Below are 18,843 nucleotides of genomic sequence, written 5' to 3'. Positions count from 1 at the left end.
GACGGAGGAGGAAGACGACGAGGAGGGGGACACAGTGGAGGCAGTGGATGTTGGTGTGTCTGCATGTGGGTGTTGCTTGTGTGAGTGCCTGTGGGTTGTGTGGTGCCTATGTTTGCCTGAGCTACTTTTGGGTGTTGAGGTGTATGCATGCTTGTCTGATGGTGTGCTTGGGACAGGCTGGGGCACAGGAGATTGGGTCTGGGTGGAGGAAATTGGAGGGGGGAGGCTGGACACAGGGAAAATAGCTGCCATCAGTGCTGAGGCCAGAGATTGCAGGGTTCGCTGAAGGACAGCCTGACCAGAATGAATGCCCTCCAGGAATGTATTACATTATTGCAACTCTTGTTCTACACCCTGGATGGCATTCACAATGGTAGACTGCCCAACAGTGAGTGACCTGAGGAGGTCAATGGCCTCCTCACTGAGGGCAGCAGGGGTGACAGGGTCAAGCCTGAGGTGCCTGGGGCGAAGGTGATGCCCACCTTCCTGGGTGAGCGGGCACGGGCGAATGCTGAGGGGCTGCTAGGAGGGCGGTGCTGGTAGGGGAGGTGGCGGCTGTACCTGTAAAAGTGGGGCGCACAGATGGTGCCGCCACCACAGGGGAGCTCCCATCGGCGAACGAGACCGTGTCGCTAGTTGGTGATCCGGTGGCCGACGTGAAGCTCCCCTCGCCCTCTGTCCCACTGATGCATTCAGAGTCTGTGGTGTGGCCCTCCATGGCCATGTGGAATGCAGCTCCCTCGTGCTCCGGTGCCACTGTACCTCCGCCTGTTGATGCTGATGTACAAAAGGACAGGGAGAGCAGGAAAAGGGGGGGGAGACAGAAGAAAGAGAGTTTGAGTGCATGGCATTCCGCTACAGTTGGCGGACAAGACAGACGCAGCAGCCCCCTGCATAACGCCGTGCTCCTGCCCTCTGCACATGCAATTTCTGGGATATGGCCTACATGGCAATGGTGGACATCTGTGCACATGGATGCCACAGGGGCAACTATACCTCAACTTGGCACTCTGGTGAGGTGGGGTTGAGTGCCACATGGCCTACATTCCGGAGGGGCCTTGCCTACCTAACTCGCCCTGGCCTAAGGACACCCACAGCCCACCTCCCCCACCCAGACACCTCTACTGCACGCAAAGTCCGCAGAATGAGGTTGTACTCACCCCCTTGTGTCTGCTGTGATGTCCTCAAGCGCCCATCCAACTCCGGGTAGGCCACCGCCAGGATCCGGAACATCAGGGGGGTCATGGTGCGACGGGCACCCCTCCCACATTGGGAGGCCATCCCCAGCTGAGCCTCCGCCATCTTCTTGCTGCAGCGGTGAATGTCCTCCCATCTCTTCCGGCAGTGGGTGCCCCGTCTGTGGTGGGCCCCCAGGGTCCGGACCTCCTTGGCGATGGCACCCCAGATGTCCCTCTTCTGGTGGGCGCTGACCTCCATGACATGCACAAGGGAAGAGGAACAGTCATTACCAACTGCACCGTCGTTGTGAGTGGCCCCCTCCCTTCTCTGGCCATGTGGCCCATTCATTCCCATGCATTAATGTTCTATGAACTCTGCCCCCTTCCCTCTTCCACCCAGCCCTCTCCACCCAGGCCTAGCCCATACAACGTGCTCCCTGTGTACTAACCTGTTGGTCTGGAGGACCGTAGAGTAGCGTGTACTGGGGGAGGACCCCATCCACAAGTTTCTCCAACTCCTGTGCAGTGAAGGCAGGGGCCCTTTCCCCAGACGCAGCAGCCATCGTCACTTCCAGACCGAGGTCACAGCAGCACTAGCAGTGTAGGTCCTCTCCTGTCGAAGGTCAGGTATCTAGTGATTGAACAGATAGAAAATGGCCGTGACGTCCGCGGCGGTGCGCATCATCACCGCCAGCGCACCTGTTCATTGGCTCCTGGGACCCATAGGGTCCAATGTTAACCAATGCAGCATTGCGCCGCGGTCTACGACCGCCTACCAAGACGGTGTGCAACGCCAACACAGTTACCCCACAATATCATTGTCCCAGTTTAGAGGTCAGGCAGCCGCCATTTCAGGGGCCCACATGGCTTCATTTACTACTGCGTCACACATAGCTAGGCCTACACTCAACAAACATACAGGAAGGGTTTTGTGTCTGGCGTAGTCTTGTGTGTAACAGTGGGTACATACCTGGAGGATTAATGACTGGTTCTTCGCTGTTGTCCTTCGTAGGCACTGTCAGCTGGGACATATGAGAAGATGGCGGAATCCTCCGGTGTAACGACCGCTGGTGGACCTGTTGACAATGGAAGAAAGACTTGTCATCATCATCTACAGGTTTGACCGTGCCACTATCCAGGAACTATGTACCCAGTTGGAGCCAGACCTGATGTCACCGATCCGCCATCCGACTGGAATCCCCCCGGCAGGTGCTGTCAGTGCTCCATTTCCTTGCAAGTGGGTCATTTCAGACAACAGTGGCAATGGCATCAGGGATGTTCCCGCCTATGTTTTCTAATGTCTTGTTCAGAGTGTTGTCTGCCCTGCTGAAACACGTAAGGAGATACATCATATTCCCTTAGGTGGATGATGTACCTACTGTGAAAGGAGACTTCTATGCCCTTGGACATATCCCCAACGTCATAGGTGCCATTGATGGGACCCATGTAGCTCTGGTCCCCCCGCAGGAGTGAACAGGTGTACAGGAACAGGAAGAGTTATAATTCTATGAATGTCCAGATGGTCTGTTTGGCAGACCAGTACATCTCTCAGGTAAATGCTATGTTCCCTGGCTCTGTGCATGACGCCTACATCCTGCGCAATAGCAGCATCCCTGATATGATGGGTCAACTCCAGAGGCACCTTGTATGGCTACTGGGGGACTCTGGTTACCCCAACCTTTCCTGGCTATTGACCCCAGTGAGGAATCCCAGGACCAGGGCAGAGGAACGCTACAATGAAGCCCATGGGCGGACTAGGAGGGTTATAGAACGCACCTTCAGCCTCCTTAAGGCCAGGTTCAGGTGCCTCCATATGACAGGTGGATCCCTATTCTACTCACCGAAGAAGGTGTGCGACATCATCGTCGCCTGCTCCATGCTCCATAATTTGCCATTGCGACGCCAGTTGCCTTTTCTGCAGGAGGATGATCCAGAGGACAGTGTTGTAGCAGCTGTGGAGCCTGTGGACAGTGATGAGGATGAAGCTGAGGAAGAAGAAAACGACAACAGGGATTCAACCATACAGCAATATTTCCAGTGACACACAGGTGAGAACATTTTCTGGTTTAAAATTACATTAACTTTCACACGTCTACCTCTATCCTGTACCTACATTTCACTCACTATTTGTTAATTGAGTTGTACCCTTCCATTTCAGTTTCACAAGTGTGGTAACCTACGTGTCAACTGCTTGCATCCTTCAAGGGCTTGTGATGTGTGACATAGGTATGTTAGCCTTACAGTGGGTAACCCATTATGACACTGTGATTGATAATACAAAGTACCAAATCATAGATTGACTCCAGATTTTTTGGTGTTTCAAGGGTGTTTATTTAAGTGCTCAAAAAATGAAGGGGGATTGTAAAATGGTGATGGGTGATGGTGGAGGAATGTCCGGTCTATTAGTCTCACAGGTGCACTGCCCATCTGGGCATAGGAAGTGGAGCTGGGGCAGTTCGAATATGGACAGGGTAACAAAGTGGGACAGTGGGAGGACAATCAGGGTGGTCTTATTTCCTGGTGGGGGTCTTGCCATCTTGCTCTGTCCTGTTCCTGGATCTCAGGGACCGCTTGCGTGGTGGTTGTCCGTCTGCAGGTGGTGGGGTGCTGGTGTGGTGGTCCTGTGGCGGGCGTCCTGTCTACTAGCGCCGGCGGAGGTGGTGGGCAGTTCATCGTCCTGGCTAGTGTCAGGGGCCCCTTGGCCGTCAGCACCCCTACGATGGTGCCCAGGGCAGAGCCGATGGTCCTGAGCTCCTCCCTGAACCCTAAATACTGCTCCTCCTGCAAGGCGCAGGGTCTCCTGCAACTTGTCCAGGACCGTCACCATTGTCTCCTGGGAGTGGTGGTATACTCCCATGATGGAGGAGAGGACCACGTGGAGAGTTGGTTCCCTTGGCCTGTACTCCCTCTGTCGCACAGCAGCCCTCCCAGTTCCCCTATGTTCCTGTGCCTCCGTCCCCTGGACCGTCCCCTGGACCGTGTGCCCACTACCACTGCCCCCAGGTCCCTGTTGTTGTTGGGGTGGTGGGTTAGCCTGAGTGCCCTGTAGTGGTGGACACACCGCTGATTGACCTGTCCTGGGTAGGGAGGTTTGGGCCCGCTGGGTGGGTGCTGTGCTGGTGTTACCAGAGGGTGGAAGCTCGGTGTTGGACTGTGGCTGGGCGAGGGGAACCGACTGTCCTGAGGCCCACGATGGTCTGGGCTGGTCATCAAGATCCAGTGGGGCAGAGCTGCTGTCATCACTGTGGGCCTCTCCTGGGGGTGGTGTGGTGTTGTCTGGACCCTCTGGTGTGGTGACGGTCCTTCGGGTTCTTGCAGGGGTATGAGAACATGATTATTGCATGTGTGTGTTTCATGGTGTGCAATGGGTGGGTTTGTGTGTACCCCAGTGCAAGCATTCCTGTGTGGGGGCTTGTGTGATGATGGTTGGGGGGGTGTTCTGGGTTTGTGCAGTGAGCATGCTTTAGTGAGGGGTGCCCATGCTTAGTTGTGTCATGCAGGGCTTGGTGTTGGGATGGGTGGTTTGTGTTATGGGTACATTACTGAGGATTTGGGGTGATAGGGGAGGGTGTGAGAGTGGGGGTGTGTGATAGCATGCAGGTAGGGTGGGGGATGTGATAGTTAAGATTTGACTTACCAGTGTCCCATCCTCCACCGACTCCTCCGAGGCCCTCAGGATGCAAGATGGTCAAGACTTGCTCCTCCCATGTTGTTAGTTGTGGGGGAGGAGATGGGGGTCCGCCCCCAGTCCTTTGCACCGCGATGTTGTGCCTGGATACCGTGGAACGCACCTTCCCCCGTAGGTCGTTCCACCTCTTCCTGATGTCCTCCCTATTTCTTGGGTGCTGTCCCACTGCGTTGACCCTGTCCACTATTCTGTGCCATAATTCCATCTTCCTGGCTATTGATGTGTGCTGTACCTGTGAGCCAAATAGCTGTGGCTCTACCCATACGATTTCCTCCACCATGACCCTGAGCTCCTCCTCCTCGGAGAAGCGGAGGTGTCTTTGGCGTGACATGGTGAGTGAGTGTAGTGGTATGTGGTGTTTTGTGCGTGGATGTTGTGTGGGTGATGGTGTTGTGTGCCTCTGTGTGATGGAGTTGTCATTAGCTGTGCTCTCTCTCTGGCCTTAGCTCAGAATTTCTGGTTGTAGGGGTTTGTGGGTGATGTGGGTGTGTATTTTATATTGTGTTTGGTGTGTGGGAGTGGTGTTTGTATGTGTATCAGGTGTGTGTATTTGTAATTGTCCAATGTGGCGGTGTTTTGGAGATGTGTGTGTATTTTGAGCGCGGCGGTGTGTACCGCCAATGGAATACCACGGTTGAAAGACCTCCGCGTGGATTCGTGGGTCGTAATAGCATGGGCGTGTTTCTGTTGGCGTGGAGGTGGAGGATTTGTTTCCGCATGTTTATCGTTGACCTTTGGTGTGGGGGTGTTGTGTGGGTGTCTGAATTTCTGCAGATTCCGTGATGTGTGTCATAGTAGCTGTGGCGGTCTACCGCGGCGGTGTATTGGCGGTCTTCTGCACGGCGGTAATCGCCTTATACTGCCAATGTTGTAATGACCCCCTTAATCTCTGCAAAGGATCTCCTTGTGCAGTGAAAATCGATGCCACGCCTGCCAGGAATTGTCGCACAGCCTTCTAGCGGTGAAAGAATCACTGTATCGTCGATCTGGAACGACCCCACTCCCTGAGTGGTGATTGATGCAGCACCAGCATTGCAATGGAACTTTGACACACGGCCCACTGGATCGATACTTCGCCCAACCAGAACAACGCAGCCCGACTTTCTGCAGGAGGAATCAACACAGCGCTTGCTGGGCAATAGAAACTCCAACGCATCACCCACCAGAACGACGTAGCATCTGTGACTTAATCCTGCAAGCCCAGGATTCCCATGCATCATCCCTGGGCATCAAAATACCTCGCATCGCAAAGAGGATTCAAGCCTGCGTGGTGGAATTTAATGCAAATTACTTGCCGCGTGGAAAATAATTGATGCATTGTCTGTATGCACCCAGAAATCTGAACGCAAACCCTTCAATATCTTTGTATACCCTCCTCTGCGGTCTCCGTGTGTGTAATTTTGATGCATAAAATCCACTTTGCTCTTGCAAGAGACACTTGTTGCTTTTTAAAGACTTAAGACTCTTCTTATCATTACAAAAGTGATATTTCAACTTGTACTAATCAAATCTTTATCGTTTTGACATTAGTTCACTCAGATAAATATGTTATATTTTTCTAAACGTGTGGTGTATTTTGTGGTGTTTTCACTGTGGTATTGCATGATGTATTGCACAAATACTTTACATATTGCCTGATTGCTCATTTCCAAGCTTCCATAGGGTGGACACAGGATAATTTCAATTGTATGTGATTTACCTTAACTAGGATTGTGGTCCCTGTTTGGACAAGGGTGTATACCTCTGCCAATAAGAGACCCCATTTCTAACAATCATTCTATAAGAATGTCAATTATTACAAATTATTCTGCAAAGGTATTTTGTAAAAAAAGATCCTGAAATCACAAAGTACTAGAGAGATTTCCGCAACAGAATGAGAGCAGTTGCCGCTTGGATGGAAACCAGCTACCTCAAACTCAACTCAGACAAGACAAAGATCCTCAAAGTTGGCTCCACTCCCTCTGCCTGGGATGGCTCCTAGTGGCCATCTGCCCTATGAAATGCCCCCACCAACCACGCACTCAACCTGGGCATTATCTTGGACTCCACGTTCTCCATGACCTGTCAAGTTAACGCTGTCTCATCGTCATGCATCCACACCCTGCACCTCATTCAGAAAATATTCAAGTGGATCCACACTGAGAGAAGAACGATGGTCCCCATGCGCTTGTCAGCAGTAAAATGGACTATGGCAATGCACTCTATGCCGGCATTACAAAAAACTTCAAACAAGAATCCAGAACGCAGCAGCTAGACTCATCCTGAACATCCCCATCACAACCACATCTCTGCCCACCTCAGAGATCTGTCTTGTGGTTCGCGATCAAGAAACGCATCACTTACAAGCTACTGACACACTCCTACAAGGCCCTATACAATATCAGACCAACCTACCTCAAACACCGTCTGTCCTTCAAAACCCCCGTCAGACAGCTCCAATCCTCCCACCTCGCTTTTGCCGCCATCATCAGAATCAGGAAAAACCCCACCAGACAGCTCCAATCCTCCCACCTCGCCCTTGCCGCCATCATGAAAATCAGGAAGAGCACAGCTGGAGGCAGATCCTTTTCCTACCTCACAGCCCAGACCTAAAGCACACTCCAACTCAACCTCAGACAGTCTGACTTGTTGAAGCAGTTCAGGAAGGACCTCAAAACCAGTGCCTTGAGATCCCCTGGGTGATAGGCTGTGCTATACAAGCGTCTGATTGATTGATGAAAGACAAGCACATATTCACTTACTTTAAGAGACAGTGTGAAGTACCTTTCTAGTCAGTTTCAGCATGGCTGCTGACATCGGACTGATGTCGGTGAATTGCAATATGAATGCTCATCACGAAACAGTAAGTCAGTTCCCTTCATTAATTCATGGATTAGGAAAACATAAAACTTTAAGAGTACAATTGAATATCAATAAAGATGTTTGATCTGTTGCTCAGAGACACAAAGGAATTGAATTAAATCACAAGAAGCTGTTGAATCACTACTCAAGCCATGGGTCTTTTCCATAGAGGCAATTCCCAAAAATGACCATAAAGCCATTGTATGCATCTGCATTGACATGTGCCAAATGAACAAGGTAATTGAAAGAGAATGACATACAAATCTGCACATTGCTGATATGATAACACAATTGTATGGTGCGAAAGTCTTTTCTTGCCTTGATGTAAACAAATATCATCAGTTGAAACTTAAGGAGAATTGCGGGTACATTACAACATTTTCTAAAAATATTGGTCAGTTTGGATACAAAAGAAAAAGAGACTGATTTAGAGTTTCGGTGGATGGGTTAGTCCATCTCAAACGAAACAGATATCTTGTCCACTGTATTATGATGTCCATAGGATATGATGGAATCGTAACACAGTGGACGAAATATCTGTCACATTTGTGTCAGAGTAACCCCATATGCCAAACTCTGAATCAGGCCCTAAGTTTTGGTGTATGATCAGCTGCAGAGATTTTTCAAAATGTCATCAGGCTTGCCATACAACCTGTTGTATGTGCTTTCAACTTTAGCAATGACATATTGGTTTTCTGAGCTACAGAGAAGGAAAATGACAAAGCTTTACGGCAAGTGTGTTTTTAACTTGTTGATGTTGGTTTAACACTAAGGGGGTCATTACAACCTCGGCGGTCTTTTATGAAGACCGCTGAGGGACCGCCGTGCGGAAGACCGCCAGTGGTGGTGGTTTTCCGCTCGGCCTATTATGTCCGTTGGCAGCTCTCCGTACTTTTACCGATGGAGAGCCGCCAACAGCCATACTGGTAGGAGGCGGGGAAGTGGAGGTTGCTCCACCTCCACCGCCACACCAACAGAACACCGCCCAGCGAATCACGTCCTGTGATTCGCCGTGGTGGTGTTCTGTTGGCGGTGTGGTGTCTGCGGAGCTGCCCCCATGGATCCCGTCCCCTCCCGGAGGATCGTTGGAAGTCATGGGGGTGTGCGTGTGTGTATGTAGAGGGGGGTTTGTGAGTGCGTGTATGCTTGCGGGGGTGTTGTGTGTATGGGAATTAGTGCGTGTATGTCTGTGGGTATGTCTGTATGGATGTGTGCGTGTATGTTTGAATGTGGGTGTGCGTGTCTGAATGCGTGTGTGGATGTAGGCATGTATGTCGGCATGTGTGCATGTAAGTGTGTAGGTGGTGCCTGCGTGCATGTCGTGTGGGTATGGGTGATGTGATGTTGGGGGTCGGGTGGGGAGGGGGGCCCTGCCACCTTTGGGGGGTGGCAGGGGTGTTGGGGGGGTAGGGGAGGGAGTCGAGGTGGGGGTGGGGGGTGGTTGGATACCCCTATCAGTGCCAGGGAAGGAATTCCCTGGCACTGATAGTGCTTACTGCCATGGATTTCATGGCAGTTCAAACCGCTGGAAATCCACTGCGGTAAGCCAGGTCCAAATACCGCCAGTGGTCTAGTGACAGCTGCCGGGCTGGAGACCCAGGTCTCCAGCCCAGCGGTCGTCTCCGCCCTGGCGGGCGGAACGGAGAACAGGCGGATGACCATGGCGGTAACCACCATAGTCATAATTCCCCAAAGTAAGACTGCCAGCCTGTTGGCGGTCTTACCGCCGGTTTAACACTGACCGCCAGTGTTGTAATGACCCCCTAAATGCTGAGAAGAAAAGTGAATTAAATAAGACAAAGCTAAAATTATTTGGCCATATCTTTTCTTATGGGGGCATGACACCCAATCCAGCAAGCGTACATGCATTATCAACTTCCAGTCCCCCACAAGGTGCTTCCATGTTGTGTTCCTTCTATGGCATGGCCAGTTACTGTGCATGATATAAACAAGATTTTGCTACTGTGAGTGCTCCACTGGTATACTCCTCCTTGCTAACCTCCTGTATAATAATCTCGAAATGAAGTAGCATTTGTATCAAGCACTCTACTAGCACCAATGTTTCTAACTTCATTGCCATGGCTTAGCCAGTTGCATACCCCATGGCAATAGATGCTTCCTTATGCCCTATAGGAGGTAAATATCATTACTATGGATGTCTCCATAAGGGTTCAATGACTGTTCACTTGTGTGTGCACAATAAAAGAAACTAGTCAAGGTCTCTATGCTGGGTGCTAATTTTGCATAATGTAAGACTCTGGCTTACCTCCACAAGGTTTGCCTTCACACCCATGAGTGTCGCGTTTGTACTTAGTTGAATGCACCAGCCAATGCATGGGAAGAAGCCGGTTGCTGTAGTACCACACAACCTCACCCAATGCATAGTTGAAGTGCCGTCTGTGTTTTTAGGCTTCTAAGAGTCCCTAAGTGAGGATCCAGGGACACAGTGGTGATTTGAAAATGGTGTTCTTCACACACAAACTGTACTAAAAAGCATTTATTTTAACTATCTCTTCCTTTTGCTTAACACATCTTAGATAACCACTCAGAGTATTAGTAAAAACAGCACTATTGTATGTTGCAAACAATGAGGAAGGGCTTTCAAGGAAAGTAAATCGAATAAAAACAATTAAATAACTTCTGGGGTCCATCTGGGGCCATGGGAGCCTTATAGAAGGAGATGCAGGGGAAATTTGAATAAATTAATGAATTAATTAGTGTCCCTGCTTAGACTCCTATTGGGAGGCAGTCAAAAATCAAATAATTAAATTAAATAATTGGTGACCCCTCCAGCCCCAACGGGCAACCCATGGGATTCAGACAGGGAGGCGAAAAGTAAATAAATTAATACAAGCAGCAATACAGTACTGCAGTAAGCCAGAAGCACAAATTAACAGCAAAAAAAAAAAGGAAAAAAGAACAAGAATGTCATAGGACCCCTCTATCAATGTTCCCAGAAAATGGCTGTTAAAATTGAAGGAAAAAGATTTGGACATACACGGGCTGCAGAAAATGGAAGTAGGTAGCTCATCCAGTACATGGTCACTAAAGAAGAAGGCATAGAACAAAAAGACAAAATGGCAAATAAATACACACCCTCAGTGGCTCTTCGCATGACCAGCAGAGAAGGACATATAGAGAAAAAGGACAAAATGGTAGCCTGTGACAAACATCGTGCATGCTGGCTACATAAAATGACCACCGCAGCATGGCCAGCAAAGAAAGATGCATAGAGAAGAAAGAACCCATGGCAGCCTATGGCAAACACACACAGGAAGCACAAACTGGCCAATGCTAATTAATCAGCAAAGAAGGAGGCATGGAGGACAAAAGAACACACAACAGCCTACAAAAATCACACACATCAGCTTCACAAAATGGGCACAGCTGCGTGACCCACAACGGAGGAGACATAGCGCACAAACACAGAATGGTAGCCTATGGCAAACAGTACACACTGGCATGGCCATCATCACATGGCCAGGGGGCTCAAAGAACAAAACATCTTGTAGCTTTACAGGAAATGGATTCCAAATATATTATTTACCCAATGTGTCTGGGCTACCACTACCCCTTACTCACCTCCATGAAATCAGCAATGCTTAGAATGAAAATTAAATTACATTCAGACTCGAGACTCCCCACATAACAGAACTTCAGCTAATTTGGGTGTGGTCTGGCCACAGAAGAAGATGGCCACTTGAAGCGAGCGCTCCGCGAGGTGTTGGGGCTCGGGCCGGGGGCGAGGGCGCTGCAGAGGCACGGAGCCTCTTTTCCAATGTTTAGGGGGCAGCTGGAGGACACCGCGGTAGCGGCGGTGATTCCCAGGGGCGTTGCGGACTTGCGACCCCAGGTAAACTGGTGCTGCTGGAGTGCGGCCTGCGGAGGAGCTGAGAGCCGCGGTCTCCCGTACACTCGGGCCTGGCACTGCCCCCAGGTGAGGCCAGATCGGGCCAGACCAGAGCGGGCGCTTCTTAGCATCAGCTCACCTGCAGACCCCCCACCCTTACCAGCTTATTGAACTGCTGCTCGTATGCGGCTTGAGGTGGGGGACCGAGTCTGCAGCCCTCCACAGTGACTGCGTGCCGGAGTTAGCCTGGTGCTGCCCTTGGAGCAACTGGAGCGGGGTTCGCGTCGGGCATCATCAATGGACCCACGCTGCACTGGGGGCTTTGAGGTGAGTCGCCCCTCCACCGGGTGTACCTCCTTACCTCACTGTACTCGCCCTACCCCCCTCTGCTGGGGGGCCCCTTCTACTGCAGCGAGGGCCCGTGGACCAACAGAGGCCGTGTTGACAGCGCTGGGGGTGAGGGGGAGAGATGGCCGATGAGCACCCTGGACACTTTTCAGAGATGGGTGACCTGCCAGTACGAGGACTGCACGCTTGCTGATATCGGTGCCCCCACACGTTCCTTGCTGCCTGAGACAACCGGGAGCCCTAGCCAGTGCAGCCTCTAACGGATCCGGATGCAGTGAAGAACCGTGCTGGATGGAAGCTACTACCCAGACCAGAGCGGCATCTCTCCCTAGACCGCTCCCTGGACCTTATACTCTCTCCCGGCTGACTTGGATGGAGCCTGAAAGGCCCACTACAGTGACACTGTGGTGACACAGGACCCCGGCTACCTAACGGTCCCTCGCCCCCCTCCAATTCGCTCTACAGATATCTTGGAGGCTCACTGGTGTTCTTGGAGGCCCTACATCATACCGATGGGACAGCGAACATAGCTCGGCCCCCACTTCCCTCCCCCTCCCCCTATTGAGAGTGCCAGGCGCAGAGAGGAGCAACAACAACAACTGTCAGGAACCAGTCCACACCGTGTTTTGCAAACAGTGTTCTCCTGAACACAGAGACTGAGGCTCACACCCTTTGCCGGCATGCCTCCTCCGCAGCGGCCAATAGCCTACCGACTTCCTGGCTGCGACCCTCTTCCTCTATTGGGGCACGGGCTGTGCCACAGGCTTCACTCGGGCCGCGCTACCCACCGGTCAAGCTGCTGAGAGGGCCAAGACCCTCCCACCTCCCCCCCTCCATCCGGCCGTGCAGAGTTTGACCGACTCTAACCCCAAGACAGGACTGATGGGACCCCTAGTTTCTCGCAACACCGCTACTAGGCTCTGCAGGAGGGCCAGAGATGGCAAGCGGCAGGTCATCAAATAAGAACTCAGGCAAACCGGTGAGACAGCTGCTCTTTTCTGAGGCCTTACTTCATTCGAAGGTACCACCACCACCCCGGCGGGACTGCCGCTCGCCTGACACCACGCAATGGCAGACTCAGCCCAGGAATCCACCATTGATTGTATCCTCCAGGAAATTTCGGCAGTGGGTCGCAGGCTGGAAGGGATGGATAGTGCAATGGTCTCATTGACTGCGGAAACTAAATCCATCGTCTGGATATTGCAGGCTTCCAGACCCGCATGCTGGGGCTGGAGCAACGGGTGACAACAGTAGAGGCCCAAGTCACTTCCTCTCGGAATAGAGACCAAGAACTCCTGTTTCTTTGCAGCAAGATGACAGATTTAGAGGACAGGAGCCGGAGGGACCACCTCTGATTCCTAGGGTTTCCCGAAAATATTGAGGGTGAGGACATCCATGCGTTCTTGCGGGAGACGCTACCCAAACTCACTGGCATAACCTTCAACCCACTCCTGAAGTTCAAGAGAGCACACAGGCTGGGTCTCAGGAGACCCGACGCGGCCACCTGTCCCCGACCGATCATAGCCTGCCTCCTTTGCCATGCACAAGCCTGACAACTTATACAGAGAGCACGCACACATGGTCCCTGTCAGATGGACAGACAAGTGATCTGAATGTCAGCGGACTTCTCTAAGGAAACCAGTGAGCGTTGAAGGGCATTTCTGTCCCTTCGACCCAGGTTACGCCAGATGGAGATGAAATATGGCATGTTCGAACTGGCGAGAATGTGGATTACGAAAAATGGTGTGTCTAAAGCCTTTTAGGACCCAGAGGACCTGGGCTCTTTCTTGAATGGCCTGCTGCCCACGGACACTTCCGCCCGAACCCACTTCGGGACCCAAGGGTTGCAGACTAGAATGCTTTGCCACCTTACTGTCTCCCACTCCAGGGGACGGGACTTGGAGAGACTCATGAACAGTCACGATGACAGAGGGCAGGTGCTGCATGCGGTGGCGCTCCACACGCAGGTGGCGGACAGAGACAAGTTATGCTCCCCCTTGAAGACCACTGCGGAACCCATTTGAACTCGCTATTTCCTACTGGACTACAAGAAGTCGAGAGCCTGGTGACTCTGGTCACTCCCGGACTGGGGACGGCAGACCCCTCACTGATCCACTGACTGGCTGAGTACTGATCTACAGTACTGCATAACGTTGGTTGTTTGGTTATTCTTATACAGCAATGCTCTACTACAGGTGTAATGGGGGTACTGAATAGGTTCCTAGGACTATCCACTCCCCGTTGGGACTGGCACAATGGACATTGCGTACTTTCTGAACCTGGTAGCCCCACAGTTACCTTATTAGCTTCTATTATAATGATAATTGATATATCGTTTGTCACTTCTGTATTTTTTGGGGTTCTTGTGACAATATCTGTATGGTCAAGTTTTGTATCTCTTTTGCCCCCTTTCTCTGCCCGTACTCTGCCCCGTTTCCCTCCCCTCTTCTCCCCTTCCTCCCCTCCGATGTGCACACAGCAACACTAACACCATAGCGGCCTTCGATACCCCCCATTCCTCCTCTGGGAGGTCTGCTGCGTCTGCTGCAGCGTCCTTCTGCAGGCTAGCTCTCCCATCGTGCTGCGCTGCATTGTTCCGGTCCCTGTCGGGTGTTATCATTCTGGAGGACTTCGGCTCCATGACCATAGGAAGTTCGTGTCACTGGGCAAAGGCGATCCTGTGCTGCTCCCCTGCCGTGGTCCGGCCGGCCTTGCGCTGGGGCTATATGGGTTCAGACATAGACCAGCAGATTAAGGTTTAGGATTTCTGGGGCTCTTATTTTGCTCCACCCTTTTCTTCCATTTCTCCCCCTCCCCCCTTTCTTATCCTCTTCGCTATCTTCTCTTTCCAAGCTGGGATTAGTATTTTTTTGTTATCCCTGCTTTTTGCTTATCTTAGACTCGCCTTTTCATCACTCTTCTCTAACACCCTCCCTTTTTCTCCTTCCCCCTTCCCTCCCCTCCCGCCCTCCTTTCCTACTCTCACTCTCCGTCTCTCACCTTCTTATTCCTCTCCCCCAAGGTGTCTCTTTATATTCCATCCCCCTCCTCACTCTCTCTCTGTCCCTTCCACACTCCCCCCACTCATAATCCTTTCGGTCTTTTATCACATAGGACTCCATCCGTTTATTTATCCCACTTCTTCACATCATACACCCTTGCTGCTCCCTCTAGCCGTTCCTCATGGCTGGACACTAGCCCGCCTCACGCACCCCGCTACGAGTTGTCTCTTGGAACTTTACTGGCCTCACCCATTTCATTAAACGGAAGAAAATACTCTTGTACCTCAATACCAAGTGGGCGGATGTGGCTCTCCTCCAGCAGACACACCTGACCAGGCTCGAATCAGACATGTTACTGTTGTAGTTTAGCAGCGATTAGATTAAGTATTAGCAGAAGACATCTTGTATTTAGTAACTATTGTGAACATTTTGTGGAATCCATTTTGTATTCATGGCAGCCATTTTCTAAGCCACATGCTGCCATGTGCTCACCATGTGCTCTGTCCTACCTTTCTGTTAACTACTCTTGAAAATCTGCCTAGTGACAAGTTATATTTAGCATCTCCCACATGCCCTGTAAGGTCTGCAGCTGTTAGTCCTTGAAAACTGTTAGCCCCTCCTACCTGTCGACTTTGCATTTCCACATGACCTTACATGTATGCAAGTCTTGCTTCTATGATTGTACCACCTCCTTTTAGCCCCTGCGTGGGTATAAAAGGACCATGCTCTGTCAGTTCAGTGTGCTACTTCAAACATTACCGAAGGGTGCTGTTTGAACTGTGGTACCACCTCATGAGGTTTAATAAACTTTGTCTTTTATTTCAGTTTCTGTGCCAACTTCTTCCTATATGGTCTGAGGACTTTGTGCAGAGAAGGGTGAACCCCTTGCACTAGTAGGCCTTGCTGAGGCTTACTTCAACATTACGATGGGACTGGGTGGGGACAGCGCTGTCCAGCTGTAGCCCTTCCCTTCAAGACGAAGGGAGCAGCGCTTTGCGAAAGTGCGGTGTTTACTATCCCTTGGTCAACTCCAAAGGCAAGCCATGGCACATGTCCTGTGTGTAAATTAGACCAGGAAAATGCTGAGCCCTTAGGGCCTCATTTATGAGGCGGTGGTGCGCTGCATCAAAATTGGCAGCGCCACACTTCGCCACATTTTGACAGGACCATGCTGCGTCACTTCAGAAATGCAGATAGCACTGTATTTACAAACATACAGTGCACCCCAGTGTTTCCCCTAGTGCTGGCACTAGATTCATAATGCAGCACACATAGAAAAAGCATAAACAAGGAGAAATTAAAGTATTTCTCCTTGTTGAACCATGCTAACCCCTGGGGTGGCATTTTTTTGGTGCTGCCTAGTAAATCTGGGGTGGTGTCAAAATGCAATTGGTGCTGAGGTGCAATGCCCATAGCAACACCCATTGCATGCCCCTTACACACTAAGTGATGCATGTGAAGGGATCATATTTACAAGGCAGAGTGAAACCACAAAAGGTGGCTTAGCGCTGCCTTGTAAAAGAGTTTGTTACTTTTCTTCCACCCTGCATATAAACATCTCCGGCAAAAATAGATTAAACTTCTCTGATTATCCCTGTGGACAAGGTACTATTGGGAGGCCCTCAAGGCTTGTTAAACAGAAGCAAAACCAACAATTGTTCTCCTGTCTCAAGTTTTCTTCAAGCAGTCTAGTTTGTAAGATCACAAAATCTAGACTGCAGACTGTAATCTATGTTTAATATCCTTATGTTTAATTTTTGTAAGGTTATACTTTTTGGAGAGTGCTCTTAAAAATGTACATACATATTCAGTGTGTATCTATTGTTGCAAGATAGTTATCCTGATATATTTGAATATTTGAACTTTGCCACCGTCACTTCAATGTATATGTTGTTGTTTTATCTGACCAATGATGGTATGTTTTGAATACCTGTACCTTGGCATTATCACTTTAAGAAATATGTAGCAGTCTCCTTTGGTCAAATTCTTATTATTTTTCAAGTCAGAAACTTTAATAAAACTAGAGAGGAAATATTACTGTGAAAGGGATTGAAAATGTTTGCATTTATTGACCTTTTTTATCTAATTTTATGCTGTATTTTTAACCCATGTCTTTTTATCTGTATTGTGTGTTGCCGATGAATTTGTGAAATTCAAACCTGCAATTAAATAAAATAAATAAAGATTTTAAGGGTGGGTTGTCTAACCTCCCGTGTGAGCTACAGGGACACAACAGGCTTTCAGATGCCTCCTTGAAAATGCCCAGCTGACCAGCACAAACTGGAAATCCCTGAGCCATGCTGCTAGTGTTTACAATAGAGCAAGCCCATTGTAATGGTTTCCCATTCCTGCTATCCTGGTAGGGGACATCAACACCGCTATCCTTGGAAGTGTGAGTGCTGCCTTTAGCGAAAGACAGGGAGCTTATGGAATTATTATGATTGTCAGCAGTTCCACATCACAGTGTGAGTTCTCACTTATCTCCCAAATGTCCTCCTTACTTTTAATGCTTACCATGAATATGAATTTCTCCATTTATGGGAGACAAGTTCTTGATACCTCCAACTTCTATTTAAGGTATCCTTGTGCTTTCCCCCGTAATTTCTGATCAGTCATTTTGCATATCCATATATAGCTAATGAGTTCCCTTTCCCTCAGCAGATGTTTATGATTCCTCTCATCTGTTGCACCCATTTAGGCAACTTGATTTTGTAATTCATTGTGTATCTAGCTTTATCTTGCCAGTTTCCAAAAGTATGTGTCAGTTAGAAGATCCTCTCTCATATGCTTCTTGACATGCCATCCCTGACAGTACAATTAGTTAACCTGACATGCGTCATAAGGTGTCCAGGGTTGATATTGGGATGTGGTCTGTTGTTGGGCCCTACTTGAAACTACTATCTTATCTTGCATATACAACCACAGTACCCCTTGGTATGCCATTCTTATGTGTATCAATGGCTTTAAGTAACAGAGGGCTGTAAATATGTGTGCACATATAGGCCCTCATTACAACCTTTGCGGGCGGCTTCGCCAATGCGGTCGCACTCCTGCCGCGGCCATCAGGAGGGCCGGCGGGCGGAAACCTGCGGGGATCTCGCCGCAACACAGGAGCCGGCTCCAAATGGAGCTGGTGGTGTTGCGGCCGTGAGACAGGTGCAGTTGCACCCGTTGTGCTCTTCACTGTCGCTCTTCACTGTCTGATGGGCGCTGACCTGCAGGGGAAATACACATAGAAAAAGGGTAGCAGTCATACCGTCTGGCCTAGTACACTAACGGACCATCATATCCTTCTCATCCCCTTACGCGCATACATAGCCTACCATACATTCCTCCTTGGATACCTCAATTTCCACTTGGAGAACAACAACAATGCCAACACTACATCTCTGATCAACAACCTCTCCAACCTCGGCCTCAGACAACTGGTCAACACACCCACCAACATCGCCGGACACATGCTTGATCCAATCTTCTCCGCCAGCAAACACGTCACCTTCAGCCACACCACCGAACTCCACTGGACCGACCACCACTGCATCCACTTCACATTCAAGAAGCACATCGAACACCACCGCACCCAACTACCACCACACCGCCGCTGGTGCAAAGTCACCGAAGACCAACTGACCAGCACTCTCGCCCAGAACCCGCCCACCGACTCCACCGACCCAGACACCGCCGCTCTCAACCTACGACAGTGGATCAACGACTGCGCCTACACCCTCGCACCACTCAAGAGGTCCACGGACAACCAAGAAAAGATAAAAGCTGCCTGGTTCACTGACGAACTCCTCACCTCCAAACGCACCTGCCAGAAACTAAAGAAGAAATGGAACCTCGAACACACACCCGACAGCCTGGCAGCACACAAGGAGGCCATCCGCAAGCACCACCAGCTAATACGACTCGCCAAACGTTCCCACTTCACAGAAC

This window comes from Pleurodeles waltl, chromosome 4_1, assembly GCF_031143425.1.
Source record: "Pleurodeles waltl isolate 20211129_DDA chromosome 4_1, aPleWal1.hap1.20221129, whole genome shotgun sequence".
Taxonomy (NCBI): domain Eukaryota; kingdom Metazoa; phylum Chordata; class Amphibia; order Caudata; family Salamandridae; genus Pleurodeles; species Pleurodeles waltl.
Note: the sequence above shows the minus strand (reverse complement) of the source record.